The sequence below is a fragment of the Geotrypetes seraphini genome, chromosome 3 (genome assembly GCF_902459505.1).
Source record: "Geotrypetes seraphini chromosome 3, aGeoSer1.1, whole genome shotgun sequence".
In the NCBI taxonomy this organism is placed as follows: domain Eukaryota; kingdom Metazoa; phylum Chordata; class Amphibia; order Gymnophiona; family Dermophiidae; genus Geotrypetes; species Geotrypetes seraphini.
In genome coordinates this window covers 347,652,943-347,675,949 of record NC_047086.1, presented here as the reverse complement: position 1 = coordinate 347,675,949, position 23,007 = coordinate 347,652,943, and positions in this window count along the sequence as shown.

Genomic DNA, 23,007 nt, shown 5'->3' with positions numbered 1-23,007 from the left:
TGACCCAGCAGTGGCAATTCTTATGTTCTTACCCTCCCTCTTTCTACTAAACAAATTTCAGCAAAGTGAAGTTCTATTTTCGATACATCTGAATGCAGCTATACTCACAGTATAGGAAACTTTACATCTTTATTCAAGGCTACAAGGTCATAATGTCTAATACTCAGCTCACCACTAGATGTCACCAGTGTTCAAGATTAAAAGATTCTTCTGTCTAAGCTAGACAGGAACAGTTGTGTCAAATTCTCTCCATCTGGCCCTCAATCTTTAATGCCTGCTGATCTTTTGAGTTGGAATTAGATATGGGCTGGCTTGGTTGCTCAATAGTAGGTGGTATGCATTGATTCCATATTCAGTATCTGCACCCTGTGTGTCTGGGGAATGTAATAAAGTGGAAACAGCATTTGCAGCCCCTAGAGACGGAGTAAGTCATTGGATGAAATCTGGTGACTGGAGCTAGAGCCTATGATACAATTTTCTAAAAGAAGCCCTCATAACTGTTGTGACAATGATCACTATGAAAAAGGTGGAAGGATCTATTTTAAAAATTAAGGGGGGGGGGGGAGGAATGGATTCTGGAGTCACAAATCCAAAGCCAAAAGCAACTTTATACAAAATATGTTCCTGATTTAGTACAGGGGTAGGCAACATTTATACACAGAGAGCCACATGAATGTTAATACGATCCCTGGTGGGCCTCAACATTATGTAATGTTGGAACTGGAAATTCACAGAGCTCCACAGACCTCCTGGGATAAATAAATAAGTACAAATGTATATATTTGTATAGAAGGAAAGGTTTTTTTTGTTTTTTTTTTTTTTTGCAGATTACTCAAAAATATCCAACAAAGTGGACACTAAAGAGGGAGTAGAAATTAGAAGAATGGTCTAATGTCTGGCAGTTAAAATTTAATGCGAAGAAGTGCAGGATGATGCACTTGGGATATAGAAACCCAAAGGGAAGTTTGAGATAGGAGGTGCGAGATTAATAAGCACAGTTCAAGAGAGAGACCTTGGGCTGATATTGTCTGAGGATCTCATGATGGCAAAACAATGTGACAAGGCAACGACAACAAGGATTCTGGATTGCCAGAGAGACGTATAACCAGCAGAAAAAAGGAGGTATTAATGCCCCTATACAGGTTGTTGGTGAGGCCCCACATGGAGTACTGTGTTCAGTGTTCAGCTCTAGCTATGGACTTAAAAAGACTTGAAGCAGTCTAGAGAAAATGAAAAAAAAAAAAATGTTATAGGGTTTGCAACAAAAGATGTATGAGACCTGAATATGTACACCCTAGAGGAAAGGAGGGATAAGGTGATATAATACAGACATTTCAATACTTGAAATCATAGGAGTCAACTTTTCAAAATGGTTGGGGGTATTTGACTCACCACAAATTACCAAGTCCATATGAAGGAAATTACAGCATGGTGGGTTGTGAACACAACTGGCCAGGCTGTCCTTAAATGAAAAGCACAGCGGATGATGCCACACAGGGAGGACTTGGTGGGTAAAAGAAATGCTAGGGGTAAGATTGCAAATCCTACCAGTCTCTCTTCCTTCCCAACCCCAGTTCACCTCTACAGTTTACCATCCTTTCAGACCATCAATACCACGCTCATACTTCCAGTCCATCCTGATCCATCTATAAAATCCATATTCTCCCCCTCCCAGCCAGTCTTCAATCGTCCCTCTTCCCTAACAAACCTGCACACCATACACTTTCTTTTCTCTTGGACCATCTCTACTTCTTTCTCAGTCTCTCCCTGCCTTGATGTCTTCTTCCTCTCATCTACTTATTCTGTTTTTCCCTCACTTCAATGCAGGTTGACTTTTGTTTTGGGGGTAGGATGCTTAGGGGCTCATTTTTAAAGCACTTAAACAATGATCCATAGATTTCTATGGTACATTGTATGTCTAAGTGCTTTGGAAATGAGCCCATTAATAGCCTCTGTACTTACTCCAGCTCCCCATTCTATACTTCTCTGCTCTCTACTTTCTCCTGATTTGACCTGCCTTGCCCCCTACTAATTCCTCCTCCCCCCAACTGGGTTCCTTCTTACTAGGGTTATCCAGTTAGAAAAAGTTAGAAAAAACTGCGAATTGAAGTTTTTCCCATTAATTTGATTATGCTTGACCAGAAAATAATAATAAAAAAATTTAAGTCCATCCTGTGGTCACTCAAAGCCACTGATTACATAAAGCTCCAGTTTTTTAAAAAATTTGCTATTATGTTTTGCTTAATGGAGCAAATTTCTTGGTATTATAGTTATAACTTATATTGTTACATTCAGCAATGATATTATGCAAAAAATCTAGCAGTATTTTATTAAATGAACCTTCAATGTCTGCACTTTATCTAATATAATAAAATGCTAAGCCGCGCATGCGCACTCCCACCTGCGTGCGTCCGTTTTCTGTGAGATGTAGGGCACCTGAGGTAGGAGTGCGCATGCATGCGAATCTCTCTCTCTCTCTCTCTCTCTCTCTCTATCCGGTCGTCGGCGTCATCTTCGTTCCTCTCTCCAGCACACCCGAACCCCTGTTCAGCCTCCCATCCGACCCTACCTTCGGCTCCCTTAGTTCCTTGCCGCTGCTCCTCTTCTCTTCCCGCCCCGCAGTCCCAACAAACGTCCTTACTCCAGCAGGGGCCGCAGCACTGTAAACACGCTGCTTTGCGGCCTGCTACTGCCCTGATTTGCTCTGCCCGACATGGGCAGAGCAAATCAGGGCAGTAGCAGGCCGCGAAGCAGCGTGTTTACAGTGCTGCGGCCCCTGCTGGAGTAAGGACGTTTGTTGGGACCGTGGGAAGGGGGCGGCAAGGGACTAAGTTGGCCGGTAGTGCTGAAGGTCTGCGCGAGCTCTCCCAGAGCCTGGCCTGCACTAAGACGCGCTCCTACGGCACTACGGCTAACACGCGAAAAGAAAACAAAAGAAAATAAAGAAAACAGCCCCCGCTGAAGAAGCAGAAGGTGGAGGAGGGGCGTGAGGAGCCGGAGAGCTGTATGTAAGTGTGTGTGTGCATGTGTATAGCCGAGGAGGAAGTGCAGCAGGAGCAAGGAGGTGGGCAGAGTGGATTTCCCCTATTTGCATGTCAGGCATCAATTGGATTGGAGTAAAAGCTTTGGTCCTGTGATCCTCACTCTTTTCCTGGGGCTACTGCTGGACAGGGGGGGGAGCAGGACGTAAAGGAGAAGAGCTACTGCTGGACAGGGGGAGGAGGGAATGGGAGGGGTGCTGCTGGACAGGGGGAGATAAAAGGAGAAGGGCTACTGCTATATGGAGGGAGCAGGGAAAGGGGGGAGGTGTTGCTGGACAGGGAGGAGGTAAAAATAAGGGAGAAGGGCTGCTAGCACCCGTTAATGTAACGGGCTAAACAACTAGTTGTAACATATTTTGTTAATAGCTAAACACGTGCACTTTGGTATAGTCATCCACCAATGGCGTTCCAAACACTCACGCAGTCAATGTCTTCTTGAGATAGTCAGCCTGTGATGCTGTTCAATTCCTTGCAACAAGTCCAGTGGCAAAGTCAGTTATCAGTTTAATACCTCACTCGGCTGTGTTGCTATTGACACAAGTGTTAAACTGATAACTGACTTTGCCACAGGCATCACCACAGATCCAGTACAGAATGAGGCCTTGTTGCAAGCACAATCAAATTAATGGGAAAAACTTCAATTCACACAGTTTTCCAACTTTAGGTTTTTCTGGACAACCCTACTTCTCATCTACCTTGGTCATTGACCCTCCTCCCTGCAGCCTAGGCAAATCCATCCTCATACTTCCTAAACAGATTCATTGTACATTTCAAATTTTGACTCTCACCCTTCCTGGTAAGGATCATATTCCTACTTTCCCTTCCCAGAACCCCAGACACCATTCATATCTAGAACTCACAGTCTGAAATATAATAGAAGTTTCTCATCCAGAAAGGCCCTATGAGCTTCTCCACCACCTGAATGCACAAACCTTGGAAGCTCAGGTTGGAGATGCTGTTCGCCCCAACCTCAGTTCTCCCTCTGAAGTCACTTCCTGGTAGCAGGAAGTGATGTCAGAGGGAGAGCCAAGGCCGGTGCAGGCAGCTGGTTGGAGATGCTGCTCGCAGCAATGAAGTTAAAGATATACAGGGGAAGCGAAGGTGCATGTGCAGCGGGAAAGGAGCTGGAGGGGTGGGGGTGCCTCTGCCCAAGGCACCTTCTATCCTCGCTGCACCACTGCCCTAGTCCTAGTATTTTTGGAAAGAGTAAACAAGCAGTTCACGTATACCCATTCCACTACATTCAGTATTTTATAGACTTCTATCATATCTCCCCTGACCCATCTCCTCTCCAGGCTGAAGAGCTTTTCCTCATAGGGAAGTCGGCCCATCCTTTTTACCATTTTGTTGCCCTTCTCTGTACCTTTTCTAATTCCACTATATCTTTCATGAGATGCAGTGATCAGAACTACACATAGTATTTGGGATGAAGTTGCACCATAGAGACATACAAAGGCATTATAACATTTCATTTTTGTTTTCCTTTCCTTTCCTGATAATTCTTAACATTCTATTTGCTTTCTTAGCTGCCTCTGCACACTAAGCAGAGGATTTTAACGTATCTTCAACAATGACACCTAGATCCCTTTCCTGGGCCATGACTCCTAATGTAGAACCTTGCATCGCATAGTTCTTGCATCACATAGCTCTTTCTCATTGCATCACTTTCGTTTGCTCACATTAAATGTCATTTTTCCATTTTGATGCCCAATTTCCTAGGCTCACAAGGTCCTCTTGCAATTTTTCACAATCCTCTTGCAATTTAACAGCTTTGAAAAATTTAGCGTCATCAGCAAATTTAATTACCTCACTAGCTACTCCCATCTCCATATCATTTATAAATATGTTAAAAAGTAGAAGTTCCAGCATAGGCTCCTGGGGAACCTCACCATCTACCTTTCTCCATTGAGAATACTGACCATTTAACTCTACTCTGTTAAGAACATAAGAACTGCCATACTGGGAAAGATCGAAGACCCATCAAACCCAGTATCCTTTTTCCAACAGTGGCCAACCCAGGTTACAAGTACCTGGCAAGATCCTAAGAAGAAAATCAGTTTTTATGCTGTTTATCCTAAGAATAAGAGTGGATTTCCCCAAGCCATCTTAATAACGGCTATTGGACTTCTCTTTTAGGAAATTATCCAAACCTTTTCAAATCCTGCCAAGCTAACTGCTTTCACCACATTCTTAATCCACAATAGGACAATATCTCATGACTTTTTTAATTTCCAATCTTTCATGAGGTACTTTGCCAAATACCTTTTGAAAATCCAAATACACAATATCGACTGGCTCACCTTTATCCACATGTTTATTCATCCCTTTGAAGAAATGTAGTAGATTGGAGAGGCAAGATTTCCCTTCACTAAATCCATATTGGCTTTGTCTAATTAATCCATGCTCATGCATATGCTCTGTAATTTTGTTCTTTATAACAATCTCTACTATTTTGTGTCTATGCTGCCTCATAATTTATAAAACCACTCTTCCATGATTATGTGACTGCCCTTTTGGTTATGCAATATTTGATCATGATGGAGTGTAACCTACACAGAGTGGCAAGAGAAGCTCTGACCACCTTTTTGGGCATATTAGATGGATCATGTGGGTCTTTATCTGACATATCCCACAATACAAATAAAAAAAACACAACCCCACGTGTGAAAGTATAAACCAAAAAAGAAGTGGGGAAGGGGCGCAGTCAGTCAACTTCAGGGACAATCAATTTATTTGAACAATATACTGGACCCCAACACGGACCGTGTTTCAGCTAAGGTAGCCTTCTTCAGGAGTGTATGAATGAAGCCCAGTAGATGGCACCAGAATGCAAATAATGAAACCAAAAGGAATATTCTCGATGTCCAGTTAGGAGCCTGCTGCCTGACACGGTGCCTTAAAAACGCAATTTTGAAGAACACTGCAAACTGAAGGACGGCGCTGCCATCTACTGGGCTTCATTCATACACCCCTGAAGAAGGCTAAGGTACCTTAGCTGAAACACGGACCATGTTGGGGTCCAGTATAAAAAAGGATTGAAAGATTCCTTGTTATGCCTGCTTTGTTTTATGCATAGGTTATATATGTATCATTGACTATATTGTTCAAATAAATTGATTGTCCGTGAAGTTGATTGACTATGTCCCTTCCTCATTTCTTGAAATGTCCAAAACCCAATTTTGCAAAGGCATAAAAGGAACATCTAATACTGTAGTATGCCTGAATAGTAAGGGGATATGTTGTGGACATATTTTGGGTGGGACTTAAAGAGGGCCCAAAATCAAGATGTCCAATAGTGATGACTGAAGGGGAAGAAATGTCCATGCCTAAAAGGAAGGACATCCTAAGATCTGTTTCGTCATGTCCAGGTTCGAAAAGGTGCTCTGATTGTGCAACTGAATTGTGGAAGAATTAATAAGGAAAAGTGGTGCTTTTAATTTTTTTTTGCATTGGGTGTGTTATATCAATGTTTATTGGTTAAAAACTCCCTCCATTCAGCACTTGGAAATGGATGTTCCAGATATGATGAGTGGTACAATCAGCATTGGGCCAGCAAAGCAGGGGGGAGAGGCTCCTGGTTGTTTAAATCCCTTAGTTAGGGCTAAGTGGGGATATTCAGTGGCACTTAACCAGACAGTGCTGCTGAATATTCCTACTAACTGGCCATTTCCTAACCAGTGAGGTTAAGGGTGGGCTGGCACGGAGTTTTGGCAGAGCGCCAACCTAGCCAGTTAGCAGCAATATTTAGTCCGCTAAGTAACTGTAAAAAGTTAAGATAGAAAAAGGACTGTCTTAACTTTATGCAGTGAAATTAACCAGGCACTGTGCCCAGTTAACCTCCAAGTATAGGCCATTAAAGTGCTCCCCCTTCCGAACCCTCTCCCACCTCCCTGGAACTTCAAAATCCGCCCCCCCCCCCTCTCTTTAATATCCCCCCTATCCACCCTACACAGAAAATTTAAGCTGGCCCCAGCTTCCCCACTTCTACCCCAATAGGCCTCTGGGGCCTACCTTTGTTTCTGGTAGTCTAGAAGGAAATGAGCAGAAGTACTTGAAGTTCCCCAGTTACAGACATCCGACTTAAGTATGACTCATACTTAAGAACGCAGTCACTGCTTCATTTGATTTCACTGAGCAGTATTTCCAGTTGCATAGACTCCTACACTTCTCCTGTAGCAGATGCAGGAATGATGCATGGCCACATTAAGAACAGTGTGTGGTTGTGCATGCTGTACCTTTGGACAGTTGGCCCTTATATCAGCTTGGATCGGAGCAGAGGCAAGCAGCAAGAATCTTGAAATCTAAAAGTTCTGAGTTACATACAAATCTGACTTAAGAACTGCTTTAAAAACATAACTCATTCTTAACTCGGGGACTGCCTGTACTGCAAGACTTCCACTAGAGGTCACAGCAGCCATTCTGAAGAGCAAGCTGCACCAGGCAGGAAAGAATGAGCATCACTCTTGGCCTTTTCCACCTAGATCACTAAGGACCTGCAAATGTAGGCCTGAGGAAAGGGCTTATAGTTTCTTCATGGGTGGGAAGGGATCTTAAGGGAGGGTTCTGAAGTTTGAGACTGGGTGGATAGGTGGGTGTATCGGAAGTTGGGGGAGGGAGCTCAGTACCTGGTCAGAATGTTTTATGCGGGTCCCAACCAATATTCAGCTGGGATCCACATAAGTGTCTTCTGAAGAATCCTGGCTGAATATTGGCCAGGACCAGCATAAGATCTGACATCTAGCAAGTCCCAGCTATTCAATGCCAGTGTCTGGACATAGCTCAGCAATGAATATCTGTCAGCATTTCAAAACAAGATGACTACCACAGACTGAATATCGACCAGCATCATGATTTTAAAAAATTATTCCAGCGACATGGGTCATATGAATTCAGCGTATTACACTTTTCACTGATTTATATTGCTATGCTTGAAACACAAAACCTCCCTATTTTTTTTAGATAACAGAAAAGAGTCAATTGCAAAGGAGATTCACAATGTACAAGATATGGTCGCATAATGCCTCTAGTAGTGTAAATTAAGCTAGGGAGCATTGTTGATAGCCTGGGAAGAGACTGATGAAAGAACAGCTAAAGGGATCACAGAAGATCAAAGGACACCATGTCAGAGTAACCTGTTTCATTTCCAGTCAGAATGCATAACAGCAGGACAGAGGATTATTTCAGGATCATTTCAATACCACCTTTTATCAAAGCTTCCAGTGCATTAGCATTACAAAACATATTTCAAAAAACAGGTGATGTTAAAATGCATTCTCATCTTTTTGTTTCTAGTCTAAAATAAACCTGTAAACAAATGAATATCTTCTTATGTTTCCACAATTTAATTTGCCATAAATTCTTATATCATGATGTTATTCTTTTTTCTTCAATTTCCTCTATATTAAACTTAAAAAAAAACCATCTCAACACATATATTCCATATATGTGGCCTGCTTTGTAACAGACAAGAATAGAAGTATAGCAACCAGTTCACATTACATTTGTATTTATGGATTGTTAATAAGCCCCAGAAGGAGTTCAGTGCGATTTACAATTTAGAAGAGCCTGGCCATATCTAGGGATTACATTACAGCTCTCCTTCCATATTTGCGGGGGTTAGGGGTGCAGCCCCTTTGCAAATACCATAAATTCGCAAATAAACATTCCCGACATATTTGTGGGCACAGATTAAGATACAAGCTGTTTAGTTTATATAACAGTGCAGTATAAACCAGTTCTTGCATTGTACACTTTAGCAGTACAGTACAATTCAAGTATTATAGAACTGACCATGTATACGCATAGACTCCCATTAAATCATGGAGAATCAACCAATATACTATATATCAGGGCTATTGTTAAACACATGTTCGTATACAGTATTCATATCCTGTGCTGTAATTCTTAATGTTGAACATAATACGTAAAGTACTATAAGATATACCAATCACTTATTCAGGTGGTGTCTTCATCCTCGTCATCCTGTACGTGTTCCACATATGATGCAGGAGGAGGATAAGCAAGCACCAAGTGCCTCCTCAGGCAATGGAAATAGATCATTGGTGTCTTCATCCGCATCGTCCTGGTGCAGGAGGAGGAGATGCAGGGGATGCCTCCTCATAGGTAGCAGATGTGGACGAGATGGATGGGGAGGCAGGGACTTTCGGTGTCTTCTGGAAATACATTGTGATTTCAGTCTGGCACTTCTGCTTCTTCATTTTTTAAATATATATTCATGTATGTAGACATTGCTGCTTCTGCTAATTCCTTCACCTTCAAGGGTAACCTACATATGTGCACCAAACCATGCCTCCCTAGCTTTATTTGTTTACGCAAGAAAAATTAAGGTCTGATACTTTTTGAACAGCCCTCATATCACCCATCTGGGCAGCAGCAGATGAGCAGTGTTGGAGGTAGAGGATCGCATTTAATGCGACAATGGCAACAACATTAATTTATACTGCGCAGAAGAAAGGCCCAGTTTTGGGGTATTTTGGTTTTTGCCAGGTACTTGGATTGGCCTCCGTGTAGATGGGATACTGGGCTAGATGGACCATTGGTCTGATCCAGTAAGGCTATTCGTATGTTCTTTTGAAAACAAGGGTTAAACCAGTGCTAATTCCCACTGGATTTCTCATGCAATTAACTCAATTGACTCTTAAAGAAAATTTTTTTCTATACAATGGACAATTTTATCTCCAAATATCAGGTGCAACATTTGCTCCGACAACAGCAAATCTTTACATGGCATGAAAAGATTTTTTGAAAATGATTGGGTTTACTGTTCACCATTTTTAAAATAAAATCTATAAATAGCACCTTTATATTGATATTATCTTCATATTATTGAAGGATACAATTGAGTTATCATCCTTCACCCAATGGCTGAATATATAATAATAATAATTTTATTTCTTATATACCGCTATACCATAAGTTCAAAGTGGTTTACAACAAGATACATACAATGAGAGTATAAGATGTTTACAACAAGATACATACAATGAGGGTTTGAGATGGAATGGGAAGAGAAAAGTACTTTCAGGGATACAAATTACAAATGGAAGAGAACCAAGTTGGTTTGAATCAAAAGGATGTCTCTAGTCAGAGATTGGGGTGCGAGGGGAAAACAATTTGGGTGAAATACAATTACAAATGGGAAGAGCATGAGTTAATCTAAAATCAAGAGAAATGGGGAATGGGATGAGGATGGCTGAGGGGGATTGGACAAGAATTGGGATTAGAATGTGTTAAAGAGACGGGTCTTCAGTGATTTTCTGAAGTCAGCGTATGAAGTGGCCTCGAGTATGGGTTTTACGAGCCATGTGTTCAGTTTGGCTGTTGGAATGATAACATTCTGTCAAGGAACTTCTTGTAATAACATGATTTCAGGGATGGGTAATTAAAGAGATTTATTCTGCGAGAGCTCTTATTAGAGCTGTTGAGGATGAATTGAGAGGTGAGGTAAATTGGTAGCATCCTAAAGACAGCTTTGTAGCTGATGCAGGCAAACTTGAAGAGTATTCTGGATTCCACTGGCAACCAGTGGAGTATCTGGAAGTATGGGGTGACATGTTCCCATTTTTTTAAATCAAAGATGAGCCGGACCGCAGTATTCTGAATTAATCTCAGCTTGTTAAGTGTCTTCTTATAAGCTCCCAGATATATAATGTTGCAGTAATCCAGCGTACTCAAGATGGATGATTGTACAAGTAATCGAAAGGACAATTCATCGAAGAATTTTTTAATGGTGCGGAGCTTCCATAGGACTGATATACTTTTTTTGAACATTAGATCTGTATGCTTTTCCAGGCTTATGTGTTTTTCAAGGGTAACTCCTAGTATTTTTATAGTTTGGTCAATTTCGTAATCTCGGCCATTCACATGAATCGTGTTATCTTTTATCTTTTCATTGGGAGATGCCAGGAAAAATTTAGTTTTTCTGTGTTCAGTTTTAGTTTGAAGGCTGTCATCCAAAACTCTATTTGATTTAGGGTGTTAGTTAAGAAATTAATAAAGTCTGATGACAGACCGGTTAGTGGTAGCACTACAGTAATGTCGCCAGCGTAAATGTAAAAATTGAGATTTAGGCTTTGTAGCAGGTGTCTCAATGTGATAAGGTAGATGTTGAATATGGTCGGAGATAGTGGGGAGCCCTGGGTAACCCGCAGTTGTTATTCCAGCTGAAGGAGAATTTGTCTTCTTTGAATACCTGATAGGATCTGAACTCGAGGAATCCCTGGAACCAGTTGTAAGTGTTTCCTGTGATGCCTAAGGATTCTAAACAGTTCATTAGGATGGTGTGATCTACTAGGTCGAAGGCACAGCTTAGGTCCAGTTGCAAAATCATCGCACTGGTGCCTTGACTGAGAAGGGAATGTAGGTGGTTTAGGAGTGAGGCCATAATTGTTTCGGTGCTGAAGCCGGGTCTGAAACCTGATTGGTTATTCTGCAGTAAGTTGAATTTGTCTAGGTAGGTATTTAGTTCAGCGTTTACCAGACCTTCCATTAATTTAGCAGCAAAAGGGATGTTTGTGACAGGTCTAAAATTGGCTATGTTGTTGGATGTTTCTTTGGTGTTCTTTTTAATAGGAGTTATTACAATTTGACCCAAGTCTTCTGGAAACTTGCCAATGGATAGTTGTAGGTTGATCCAGTCTAGTAGTTTGGCTTTGAAGTTGATAGGGGCCGTCTTCATCACATTTGGGGGGCAGGGGTTCAATCTGTAATATGATTTGGTGTACTTGTTGTAGAACTTATTGAATGTTTGCCAGTCATTCTCTTTGATGTTGGACCAACTCATGTCGGCTTTAGATGCATCTGGGTCTTGGGGGATGACGTAGTCCCAGTGGGAGTCTTGAGGGCTTGATAAAGCATGTCTTAATTTTTTTATTGAAAAAATTGGCTAGGTCGTCTGCTGTAACTGTGGATTCTTTTACCGGGTTCGTGTAGGAGTGAGTATCGTACAGGTCATTGACTAGTTTAAACAGCTTGCTGCTATTTAAGGAGGTGTTACCTATTATGTGGGCATAAAAGGCTTTTTTCTTCTCTTTGGTTATGTTTTTATAGCTTTTTAGCATTTGGCACCAGTCTCTGGAGTTCCTGATTTTGACCATTTCCTTTCTAATCTTCTTAACTCTCTCTTTATCTCAAGGAGCTCTAGGTCAAACCAGCCTGTTAGGTTTCTAGCTCTAATCCTTCTTTTTTTCAGTGGGGCCATTTCGTTTATAATGTGGGTGCTGGTGCAGATCCAGGAATTCATGAATTGATTAAAATCCTCGTCTTGGTTGTGAATAATATCTTAGTGAGACCAGAATTCTATGGGGTTGATCTTGCCTCTGCTGGTGTGGAATTGTGTGGATTTGTTTTTAACTTTCATTGTGGCAGAGGTTGTTTTCCATTGCCATTCAAATTTGAAGTTACATATTTTGTGGTCTGACCATAGTGAATCAGACCAGGTTTCTGATATCCATCGAATAGTGGGATTTATTGAGTTTATTGAGGACAGCGATACTAGGTCCAGTTGGTGGCCTCATTTGAACTTTACTCTGAATTATTCTTTAGAGAAATTATGTTTATTTGGATTTAGACATCATACAGCAGAAAAATTCATTTGTGACATCTGTACATGTGAAACCCATTGACAGAATTAGTTTTTTTGTCTTATACATAAAAGTTGTCATACTACTGGACTTAAAAACAGTCTTCCTTTTTCTCACGTTTTAAGAATCCGACAGAATTGTTCATCATTGTCTTCATTTACGATTTGAAGAATTCAAGCTGAGTGTGTCTGGAAAGTTAGGATGAGGCTGGGAGAAAGTTCCAATGGATTGGATCTCTTAGGAAGATAGATAAGAGGAAAGCATCAGGTCCTGGGAAGCATTAGTTTGGAAATGGCCTTTGAGAAATGCACTTTTTCAGAAAGCCATTTAACAGGTCAGAGAGCTGCAAGATTTTAACTGCCTTAGAAAACTTTTTAATCTTCAAGTTTCAAGTTTAATTGAGATTTGATAAAATCGCTTTTTTCATAGATTACAAAGTGATAATTAATAAAAATAAAACTAAAAATGGGGAAGACAGACAATTTTTGGGGAATCACAGATGTACTTTCGACGAGATGGAAATGGAGGGAGGAGCTACAACTTGGTAAAGGAAAGAGAACAGAGAAGGGATAAAACAAAAGGGCATTTATTTGATCAATGCTTGCCTGCTTTGAGTGGGAATGTTGAATGGACTCTAGAGGCAAATTAACTAAAGGCGTCCCTATATAGTAGCTTTTTAATTTTGATTTAAACTTTTCAAGAGTTCTTTCTTCCCTTACCAGGGTGGGTAGTAGGTTCCAGGTTTGGGGGCCAGTAACGGAGAAAAGTGTGTTTCGCCTAGTATTTATAATTCATAAGGATGGAATAGTGAGCAGGTGTTTATCCTCTGATCATAAGGTACAGAAAGAATTATACAGGACTAGTCTTATAGCTCGTTACATTAACGGGTGCTATAATATATTTGTGTGTCTGTGTTTATTTCTCTCTCTCTGTCCTTAGCCGCTTTCTGTATTTCTGTCTTTCTTTCTGTGTTTATTTTTCCTCGGCTATCCACCCATTCTCCCTTCCTTTTACCTTCCCTGTGTCCACCACCACCCCTTCACTGCTCCCCTTATCCAGCAACAGCCCTTCTCCCTTTTTTTTAATCTCCCCCCTGTCCATCAGCACCTCTTTCATGTCCCCCTGTCCAGCAGTAGGTCTCCCTTCCTTTTTCTTCCTCCCCGTCTCTTCCCCTGTCCATCAGCACCTCTTTGCTGTCCCCCTGTCCAGCAGTAGGCCTCCCTTCCTTTTTCTTCCCCTCCCCGTCTCTTCCCCTGTCCATCAGCACCTCTTTACTGTCCCCCTGTCCAGCAGTAGGCCTCCCTTCCTTTTTCTTCCCCCATCTCTTCCCCTGTCCATAAGCACCTCTTTGCTGTCCCCCTGTCCTGCAGTAGGCCTCCCTTCCTTTTTCTTTCCCCCTTGCCCAGGCCTCCCTTCCTTTTCCCCCCCCCCTCCGTCTCTTCCCCTGTCCAGCAGCACCCCTTACCTCACATCTGGCCTCCGGACAGCCGCTGCGGCCTGCAGCCACCAACAGCCGCCGATAGCCGCGGCGTCCGACAGTCTCCACCTGCATTGCCCCCGCTGCGCCATCTTGAAGAGTGTCGAACAGTGACGGAGGCGACGGTGGATTAGACGCTGGAGGAGGAGACTGGCGGGGAACGGAGAACAGGTTCAGGGCTGCCAGAGGGGAGGGAAGAGGGGAGGAGTGAGCCCGGCTGAGACTGGCAGGAAGAGAAAGGCGGGGCAGGTGAGGCTATCAGGCAAGGGAGAGAGGGGATGCCAGGTGTTTGGGGTCATGGTTGAGAGTGGCAGGCAATGGGAGGAGATAACAGCCGTCGCGGCTGACATCCGCCTCGGGGGAAAGAGATACAGAGATTTGCGCGCATGCGCACTCCTACCTGCGGTGCCCTACAGCTCACAGAAAATGGGAGTGCGCAGGCGCGGCTTAGGGTTTTATTATATTAGATGATGACCAACCTGTTTGAAAATCATCCTAAACCTAGCCGACTATCTTGGCCACTCAACGAGCCTTTGAAAATCTGCAATGAGTAGAAAACTGTGCAATAAGATCATTCACATGTACAATCTGAATTTTGTGACATGACTAATGCTGTGACACTCTTCCCCCAGGAGTTCTCTCTTACATGTTTACTTGTTAAATCTTGCTATTCAGCATGGACTGGAAATGAAATGCATTTCTCAGTGCCAGCAGCACGACTGTGGTAGCCCTTTGTTACCAGGTACAGTGCCGCTTGAACATGTCTGACCTAATTTGCTGTTCGTAATTGCTCTTTGAGCTCCATGCTATGAAATGAATTTCATGGTCCTCTAATTATTTTAGAAAAATTGTTTCTATGGGCAGTGTAGCTTCTAGAGTGAGGAAATGGGGAGCATGAGTTGAGATTTTGCTTATAATTGCATTGGCTGCATTTCCTGCGCTATTTAAGCCATGAAATTGTCTTTAGAAAGGGAACATCTAAACTGAGGATAACATAATGCAGGAATAAACTACAATTATCAGGGTTCAAGTTTCAAGTTTATTAAATTTTAATATACCGACCATCAAACTAATATCTGGCCGGTTTACACAATTTGTAAAAATAATTAAAAGTACAAGTAATTAAATAAATATTAGATAATTTAGAATGTGTAGTAAGACATTAATGACTTTAACAAAACAAACTTGAGTGTGAGGATAAAAGGGGATGGGTGGGTAAAGTTACACTTTAGAAAGAAAAAAGGAGAAAGAGGGGTAGGGGTTGAAACATATGGGATGGGGAAAAATGTAAGATGTAGAGAAATATATAAAGCTTTGATAATAGTGAAGTAATTAAGTAGAAGAATATGCATCACGAAATAAGAATGTCTTTAAGTTTTTCTTAAATTTTTCAAGATTTTGTTCTTCTCGGAGAAGTTGTGGAAGAGAATTCCACAATGTCGGAGCAGTTACCGCGAAGTTTATTTTACGTGTGTAGTAAAATTCTTTTATAGAGGGAATCAATAAGAGATTTTGATTTGTAGATCTCAGGATTCGAGAAGAGTGATAAGGAATGAGAAGTTTATGAAGAAATAATGGTAGGTGTGAGGATTTTATTTTGAAAGTAAGTAAAATGATTTTATAGGTAATACGATATGATACAGGAAGCCAGTGGGCATCTTTTAAGGCTGGAGTGACATGATCGTATTTGCCAAGATTATAAATAAGTTTTATGGCAGAATTCTGTATTAGTTGAAGGCGTCGAATATCTTTTTGTGGTAGACCGTTGAAAAGAGAATTACAATAGTCTAAATGGGTAATGATCAAAGAATGAACAAGAATTTTGATGGATTCGATTTCTAAAATTGAAGTTAATGAGCGTATTATACAAAGTTTATAGAAACATGTTTTTACAACTGAGCTTATATGGTCGTGGAATGATAAGTCGTTATCAATAGTAACCCCCAAAAGTTTTATTTTTGTCTCCATTTGGATTGGAATGGATTTGATGGAAATTTTTTCTACAAGAATTTCTGGTTTTTTTATTGAAAATATAAGACCACGAGATTTATCTATATTGAGGGTTTATTTATTTATTCAATTTTCTATACCGTTCTCCCAGTGGAGCTCAGAATAGTATACATGGATTTATTCAGATACTTGAGCAACAGTGGCGTACCAAGGGGAGGGCGGGGAAGGGGTGGGAGGCAGTCTGCCCCGGGTGCACGCTGCTCTAAATGGCACCTCAGCGTGGCTGCCGTACTTACTCCAGAGCAGAGTCGGCAGTTGCACTGATGAGCACGAAGGTCCCGTGATGACTGCTTCTACCCCTCTGCTCCCGAAGAGGTAAGTGACGTTGGGGGGAGGGGTAGACCAGCAGCCGCAGTTATCGCGGGACCTTGCTGAAACTCCCTGCATCTGCCAGCTCAGCCCCCTCAGACGTCACTTACCTCTTCCGGAGCAGAGGCAACAGAAGCAGTCATCGCGGGACCTTGCTGATTTGTATGGAGAGCGAAAGGAGCATAGCAAGGTGGTGGAAGGAGAAAAAGGGGGTCAAAGTGATATGGAAGGGTGGTAAAGGGAAATAAAGGGGGTCAGGGTGATATGGAAGCGTGGGGGAGGGAAAGAAAGGGGGCAGATGCTTATGGAAGTGGAGGGAAGGGAGAGGAAAGAGTGAAATGCCAGACCATGGGGGTGTGGGAGAGGGAAGGGAAGAAGAGGAGAAGAGAGATGCTAGACCATTGGAAGAGGAAAGGGAAGCAGATGGATGCCAGACTAATGGGGGTGAAGGCAGAAATGGAAGGGGGCTGCATAAAGTTTCTGGAAGGGGAATAGAAGGAGAGAAGATGCCATATAGTAGGGGCAGAGAGAGGGAAGACAGTGGATGAAAGGAAGAGAGTGACAAGAAGATGAGGAAAGCAGAAACCAGAGAAGACAAGGTAGAAAAAAATTCTATTTATTTTTTTATTTTTTTTTTGCTTTAGGAGAGATGCATCGCTGTTTCTGTGGTATATGCATTTTATGAAGAGTCCAGCTTCTTGGTGCTTCAGTTTAACCTTTGTTTACGTATTTTTATTGTGATTACATACTAGGCTTCCCGATTCGGACCCTCCCCCCTCGCCCCCTAAAGCAGGAGCGGCAGCGCTGCTCTTGCTGGCCGGCCGCTGCCGCATCTGCTTTAGAGGGCGAGGAGGGAGGGTCAGTCAGGAAGTGCAGCTGTCGACGTCCCCCCTGGCCTCCCGCTTCCCCCCTGGCCTCCCCGAAGGACTGCGCATCCCCCCCCCAGGAAGGCCTCCATTTTTCCCCTGGCCTCCCTGCACCGTTTACCTTATAGTTTCAGCCTGCAGCGAAGATCGCGGTTACAGCGTCTTTGCAAAGTACTTTGAGCTGTTTCCTCTGCTGCGGTCCTGCCCCTCCTCTGACGTAGAGCAGGTTGCTTCCGGTTATTGAGATGATTCCTGTGGCGATTAGTTTGTTTTCAAGTATTTCTTGAATAGCAGGATTTTTATTTCTTTTCTGAAAGTTTTGTAGTCTGGGGGTGTGATCAGTAAATTGGAGAGTTGGCGGTCTAGTTTTGCCGCCTGTGTGGCTAGCAGGTTATCATACAGTTTTTTTCAGTTGATGGCTCTGATTGGAGGGGGGCGTGAATGGTGTGCGGGCTCTCCTGGGTCTGGTTGTGGTAGTTTGGATTAGGTGGTTGTTCAAGTAGGCTGGGCTGTCTCCATTTATGGTTTTAAATAGTAGACAGTAGAATTTGAATAGTATGGCTTTTTCAAAACAGATTAGCTCTAAACATAATTAAGACCAAAGCATTACTTTTTCCTATTAAATCAGGATTAACACCAATAACTTCATTTTCCATTGACAATGTCCCTATAGAGCTTGTATCATCATTAAAAATACTCGGAGTCACAATTGATCATAATTTTACATACCACGATCATATCAGTAATATAGTTAAAAGTTGTTTTTATCGCTTGCGCATGATTCGATCTGTGTCGAAATTCTTGGAACCCAAATCGTTAAATATTTTAATTCATTCTTTAGTGATTGCCAAGCTCGACTATTGTAATTCACTATTGCTGAATATTACCCAAAAGGAAAAGAAACGACTACAAATAATACAAAACACCGCAGTTAAAATTATTCATAACGGAAAAAAATTTGATCATGTCACTCCTTTCCTTATTGATTCACACTGGCTGCCTATCAACCAACGTATAATTTACAAAATTTCCCTATTAGTATTTAAAACATTAACTACGCATGAACCACAATTCATAGATAGGTTACTTATTCCCTACAATGCAATACGATCCCTCCGCTCTTCATCGCAAGGACAATTAATGATTCCATCCTTAAAGATAATTGGCACCAGACGATTAGACATATTTTCTGTAATGGCCCCCCAAATTTGGAATAATTTACCACTATATATAAGAGAAGTTAAAGATCTTAATAAATTCAAAACCATTTTAAAAACTTTTTTATTTAAAGACGCTTTTAACATTTAAAAATGCATTATATTTAAGTTTCTATTTTCAAAATTACTTTTTATCCTATTTTCACATTCCCTTTCCGTATGTTTTTTCCTGCCCCCTCTTCTTCTTCTTTAGATTATGAAAAAGATTAAATATTGTAACTATTCCCTCCCGTTTTCTTTCCTCCCTGATGTATCATGTCAGTCTGTTTTGTCTGTTTGTATTAGAACCCAACTTACTATAATACTTCTAAAATTCTATTTATTTTAAATAAATTGTTCATCGCTTAGTTTGTAATAAGCGATCAATCAAATATTAATAAACTTGGAAACTTGGTATTCTTGCTTGTATTGTGAGAGCCAGTGTGAGTCGAGGTCTGCAATCAGGCACTCAAGCATTTCCCCTACTTTGTGCGTGCATCTCAGGTTTGCGCTCAAAGTTTCTCTGGAGCACTTTTGAAGTTGAGTTGCAAGGCGAATTCAAGACCTGTGTTACACTGGAGGAAAGCTTGGTTTTTTTTCATTTTACCTCTGATAGACTCTTGGCAAAACATGGCCAAAGCCAGGCATATGTAATTATTTTATTAAAATCCTTCTTTTTGAGCTTTTATACGTGTGGGTCTGCTGTTTGTTTTTGCTGCTTTTATGTTGCTGCTCCATTTTCTTTTGTTGATAATGATATCATATGGATTCTTGTTATCAGTTGCTAGGGGATGCACCATACTGAAGAAAGAAAAAGTAGAAATTAACAGAGATTATGCTGGGGAATTATCTCATGATATTAAAAAAGAAGGAACTACCTGGAGACTCTTAAGTACTGTGTCTTTTTATAATATCGTTATAATCAAATGGCCTCATTTATCTGCAAACAATACAGGCACGATTGAATCCACTGCAAGTAAGATGCGAGTATTTCAAGTTTAGTCATTCAAACCAAAGAGAATTTTTCATTTTGTGTATTGTTTTTAAAAAGTGATATCTCAAGAGATTTAATATTGTCTTTCTCTCTCTCTCCTGCTGAGTGCTTCTTTAAGAGAATAGTCTGTTTACAATAATTGCCGTTCTGTTTGCTTTTGAAATGCTGTGAGTTGAAATCCCCCAGGGTGAGTGCACCACACTTAAGAATCCCTCTGCTCTCTTGTGCTCCACAGGTTTGAAGGATTAACCCCCTACAACCCAAGTTTACAAAGAAGAAAGGAAATCAGAGAAAATGAGGCAGATGCCAATGAGCGCGTTGGGCTTCCCTACCGACTTGAATAAATATGAGAAACCACAGAGCTGCTGGATTATCCATTTCCAGGAGGGAGATTTAAATCTGATCTTGGATTTCTAACCACATATTACAGCTCGGATTTTGACAGGCAGAATTCAGCACCAGAAAGGCGGTGCTGCTTTAGGATGAAAGCTCAAAAACAGCAGTGGAGCTGCTACCTCCTAGAACTGGGTGACTTGGCAGCTACGATAATAGCATTTTCTTATCAAGCACACTATACTCCAATTCTATTTGAGTGACGATCAAACATCTGCATGCATATTAAGTAGAATAGTAGCCAATTTATTGCAATAGATTGATGTTAGCAATCAATTATTGCAGTTAATTTCCTTTAAAAAAAAAAAAATTTTGCACATGCACCTTCCTGGGTACTATTCTATAACCCAGTACACCTAAATTCTCTAACACACAACTTGAGAGGGGCATGGCTAGGGGGCAAGACAGGGTCATTCCAAAATTTGCATGCAGAGATATAGAATAACACCATTCTCATGCCCAAATGCCAAGAGCCAATCGGAGTCTTAGGCCACACCCATTGCATCCTAGGATGCACTGGGAAGGAGGCCTAAGGCCCCCTCCTATGGGATGTACTGGGAAGGGGAAGGCCCACCATTTTTAAGAGGCGGGCCTGCTGGCAGGAAGGATTAAGCATCCCTCTGGCTGGCCTTTCTTCAACAAAGGTACGGGGGTGGGGGTGTCAGGGTAGGCTTAGAGGTTTTGGAGGAGTGTTGACATTGGGGGGGGGTTGTCAGGGGGTTTGGGGGTGTCAGAGGGATTGAGGTTTGGAGGTGTCGGCAGGAGGGTGTGGGAAATCCCTCCTGCCAGGCTACTTCAGGGGGTGTTGGCAGAAGTGAGTGGGCATCCCTCCTGCCAATTTTGGGAGTGGGTGCTGAGGGTCCCCTGCCGCAGCTGGCTCAGCTGATCACAGCAGGGTTCCCTCCCCCCCGATCAGCTGAGTCGGCAGATTTTCCTGAAGCCATGGTTTTGGGGAGGTCTGCTGGCTCAGCTATGATCAGCTGAGCCTGCCATGTCTACTTTTAGGTTTTGAAATGTAGGCCAGGAAAGTAGAAGTCTGTCACAGCTCTAGGAAAACGCAAACGGATGCTTAAACTCGCCCAAGGTCCTTCAGGGTGAAACCAAGCCCAGACTTGGGCGAGCTTATGTGTCCCTATGCGTTACCCTAGACCCACAACAAATGCCTACAGTATAGGCGGCCTGCCTTGAGGAGCTTTTTTTTTTAATGTGAGTCTCGATTAGCTGCCAGACAGTGGTAAGATGCCTACCACGCCTACAATCGGGACTCCCATTTATTGAATATAGCCAAGGGGCTATATAGCTAAGCAGTGGGATAACTACAAGTGGATCTGAGTATGCACAGGCCCACCCATTGTTGGCTAAGACCCACCCAGTGGTGATACCTCACGCATCTCTCACCCTCACCTCCTGCCAGTGTCTGCTCCTCCCTGGAATACTATAGAGGCATCTCTTGCAGCCTAGCAACTCATTTTCACTGCTTGTGCTAGCCCTGCAGGTTTCCTTCCACTGCTTCTCACTCTCACTGATGTCACTTCCTGTTTCCTCACTGGTGGCAGAGGAAATCCTTTAGGACTGGTGTAGGCAGCGAAAATGAGTTGCTGAGGCCACCAGGGATGGCTCTGAGGTACACCAGGGAGGGTTTAGAAAGAGATGTAGCTACCAGTTCAGAGGTGGGGAGAGTAGGGGGGGAGGCGAGGGGAATGTAAAATAGGGATTGAAGGGCCCACCCAAGTTAGCTCTGAGCCCACCTGTAATACCAGGTGTGGCTATGTCACAGCCTATGTGTAATCATTCAGGCTGCTATATTCTGTATTCTTTGTGACTTCAAAACTAACTTAGGCATACCCAAATATAATGCATTACAGTAATCTAGGTAACTCGATATAGTCATCTGGTCCACTGTACAAAAACCTTGGGCAGAAACATAAGGTTGCAAATGCCCCTATTCTATCTAAACACAGTTCCAGTACTATCTGAATAATGCCACTGAAAATTCAGGGATAGCAGCAGCTAAACCATTTATTCAGATGACGACTGCCCTTTTCCAGACAAATGTCTTTGAATATCAGGCCTGGAATATTTAGCTATTTTTTAAAAAAAAATATGGATTAGCACATAGAGGCAGTTGTTAGATCAGACAGACTAATTTGCTAAATCTTCAAGGATATTCCTGGGCCACTTTTTTTCCCTTCTTGATCCCATGCTGTTTCTCCTTGATCAGAGCAGGAAGTGTGTGATGACAGGACCAGAAGTGGCAACTCAAGGACGTGACAGACTGCACTGTGGTTGTCCCTTCTTCTCCTCTGTAGCATACAATTTCAATTTGCAGTGGAAAGTAGAGAATGACACGGTGACAAAATTCATCACCGTTTCCGTCCCCGCGGATAACCGCTGGAAACCATCTTCATGTCATTCTTTAAGGAGAGAGGGAAGAATCAGAGACTATGTGGAAAAGGATTCGGAAAAAGCCCAATTATTAAATGAATACTTCAGCTCAGTCTTCACCCGAGAAGCGCTGGGGCTTGGCCCTCAGCTACAGACAAGGGTTGACTCAGTTGATCCGTTCAGTAACTTCGAGTTTACGCCCAGCAGTGTCTACAGTGAGCTATCAAGGCTCAAGGTTAACAAGGCAATGGGGCCTGACAACCTACACCCCAGGGTGCTAAGGGAGCTGTGTGATGTCCTGGCGGAGCCACTGTCCAAGCTCTTCAACCTCTCCCTTAGCAAAGGCAGCGTTCCGTCGGACTGGAGGACGGCTAACGTCATTCCACTCCACAAGAAAGGCTCCAAGATGGAGACAGCAAACTACAGACCAGTGAGTCTAACATCGATAGTAAGCAAACTAATGGAAACTCTAATAAAACACCAATTGGATAAGATCCTGGATGAGGAGAATCTACGGGATCCCCGTCAACATGGATTTACAAAAGGGAGATCGTGCCAATCCAACTTGATCAGCTTCTTTGACTGGGTGACGGGGAAGCTAGATATTGGGGAGTCCCTGGACATCGTGTACCTGGACTTTAGCAAAGCATTTGATAGCGTACCACACTGCAGGTTGCTGAGCAAGATGAGTTCTATAGGATTAGGTGACACATTGACGAAATGGGTTGGGAACT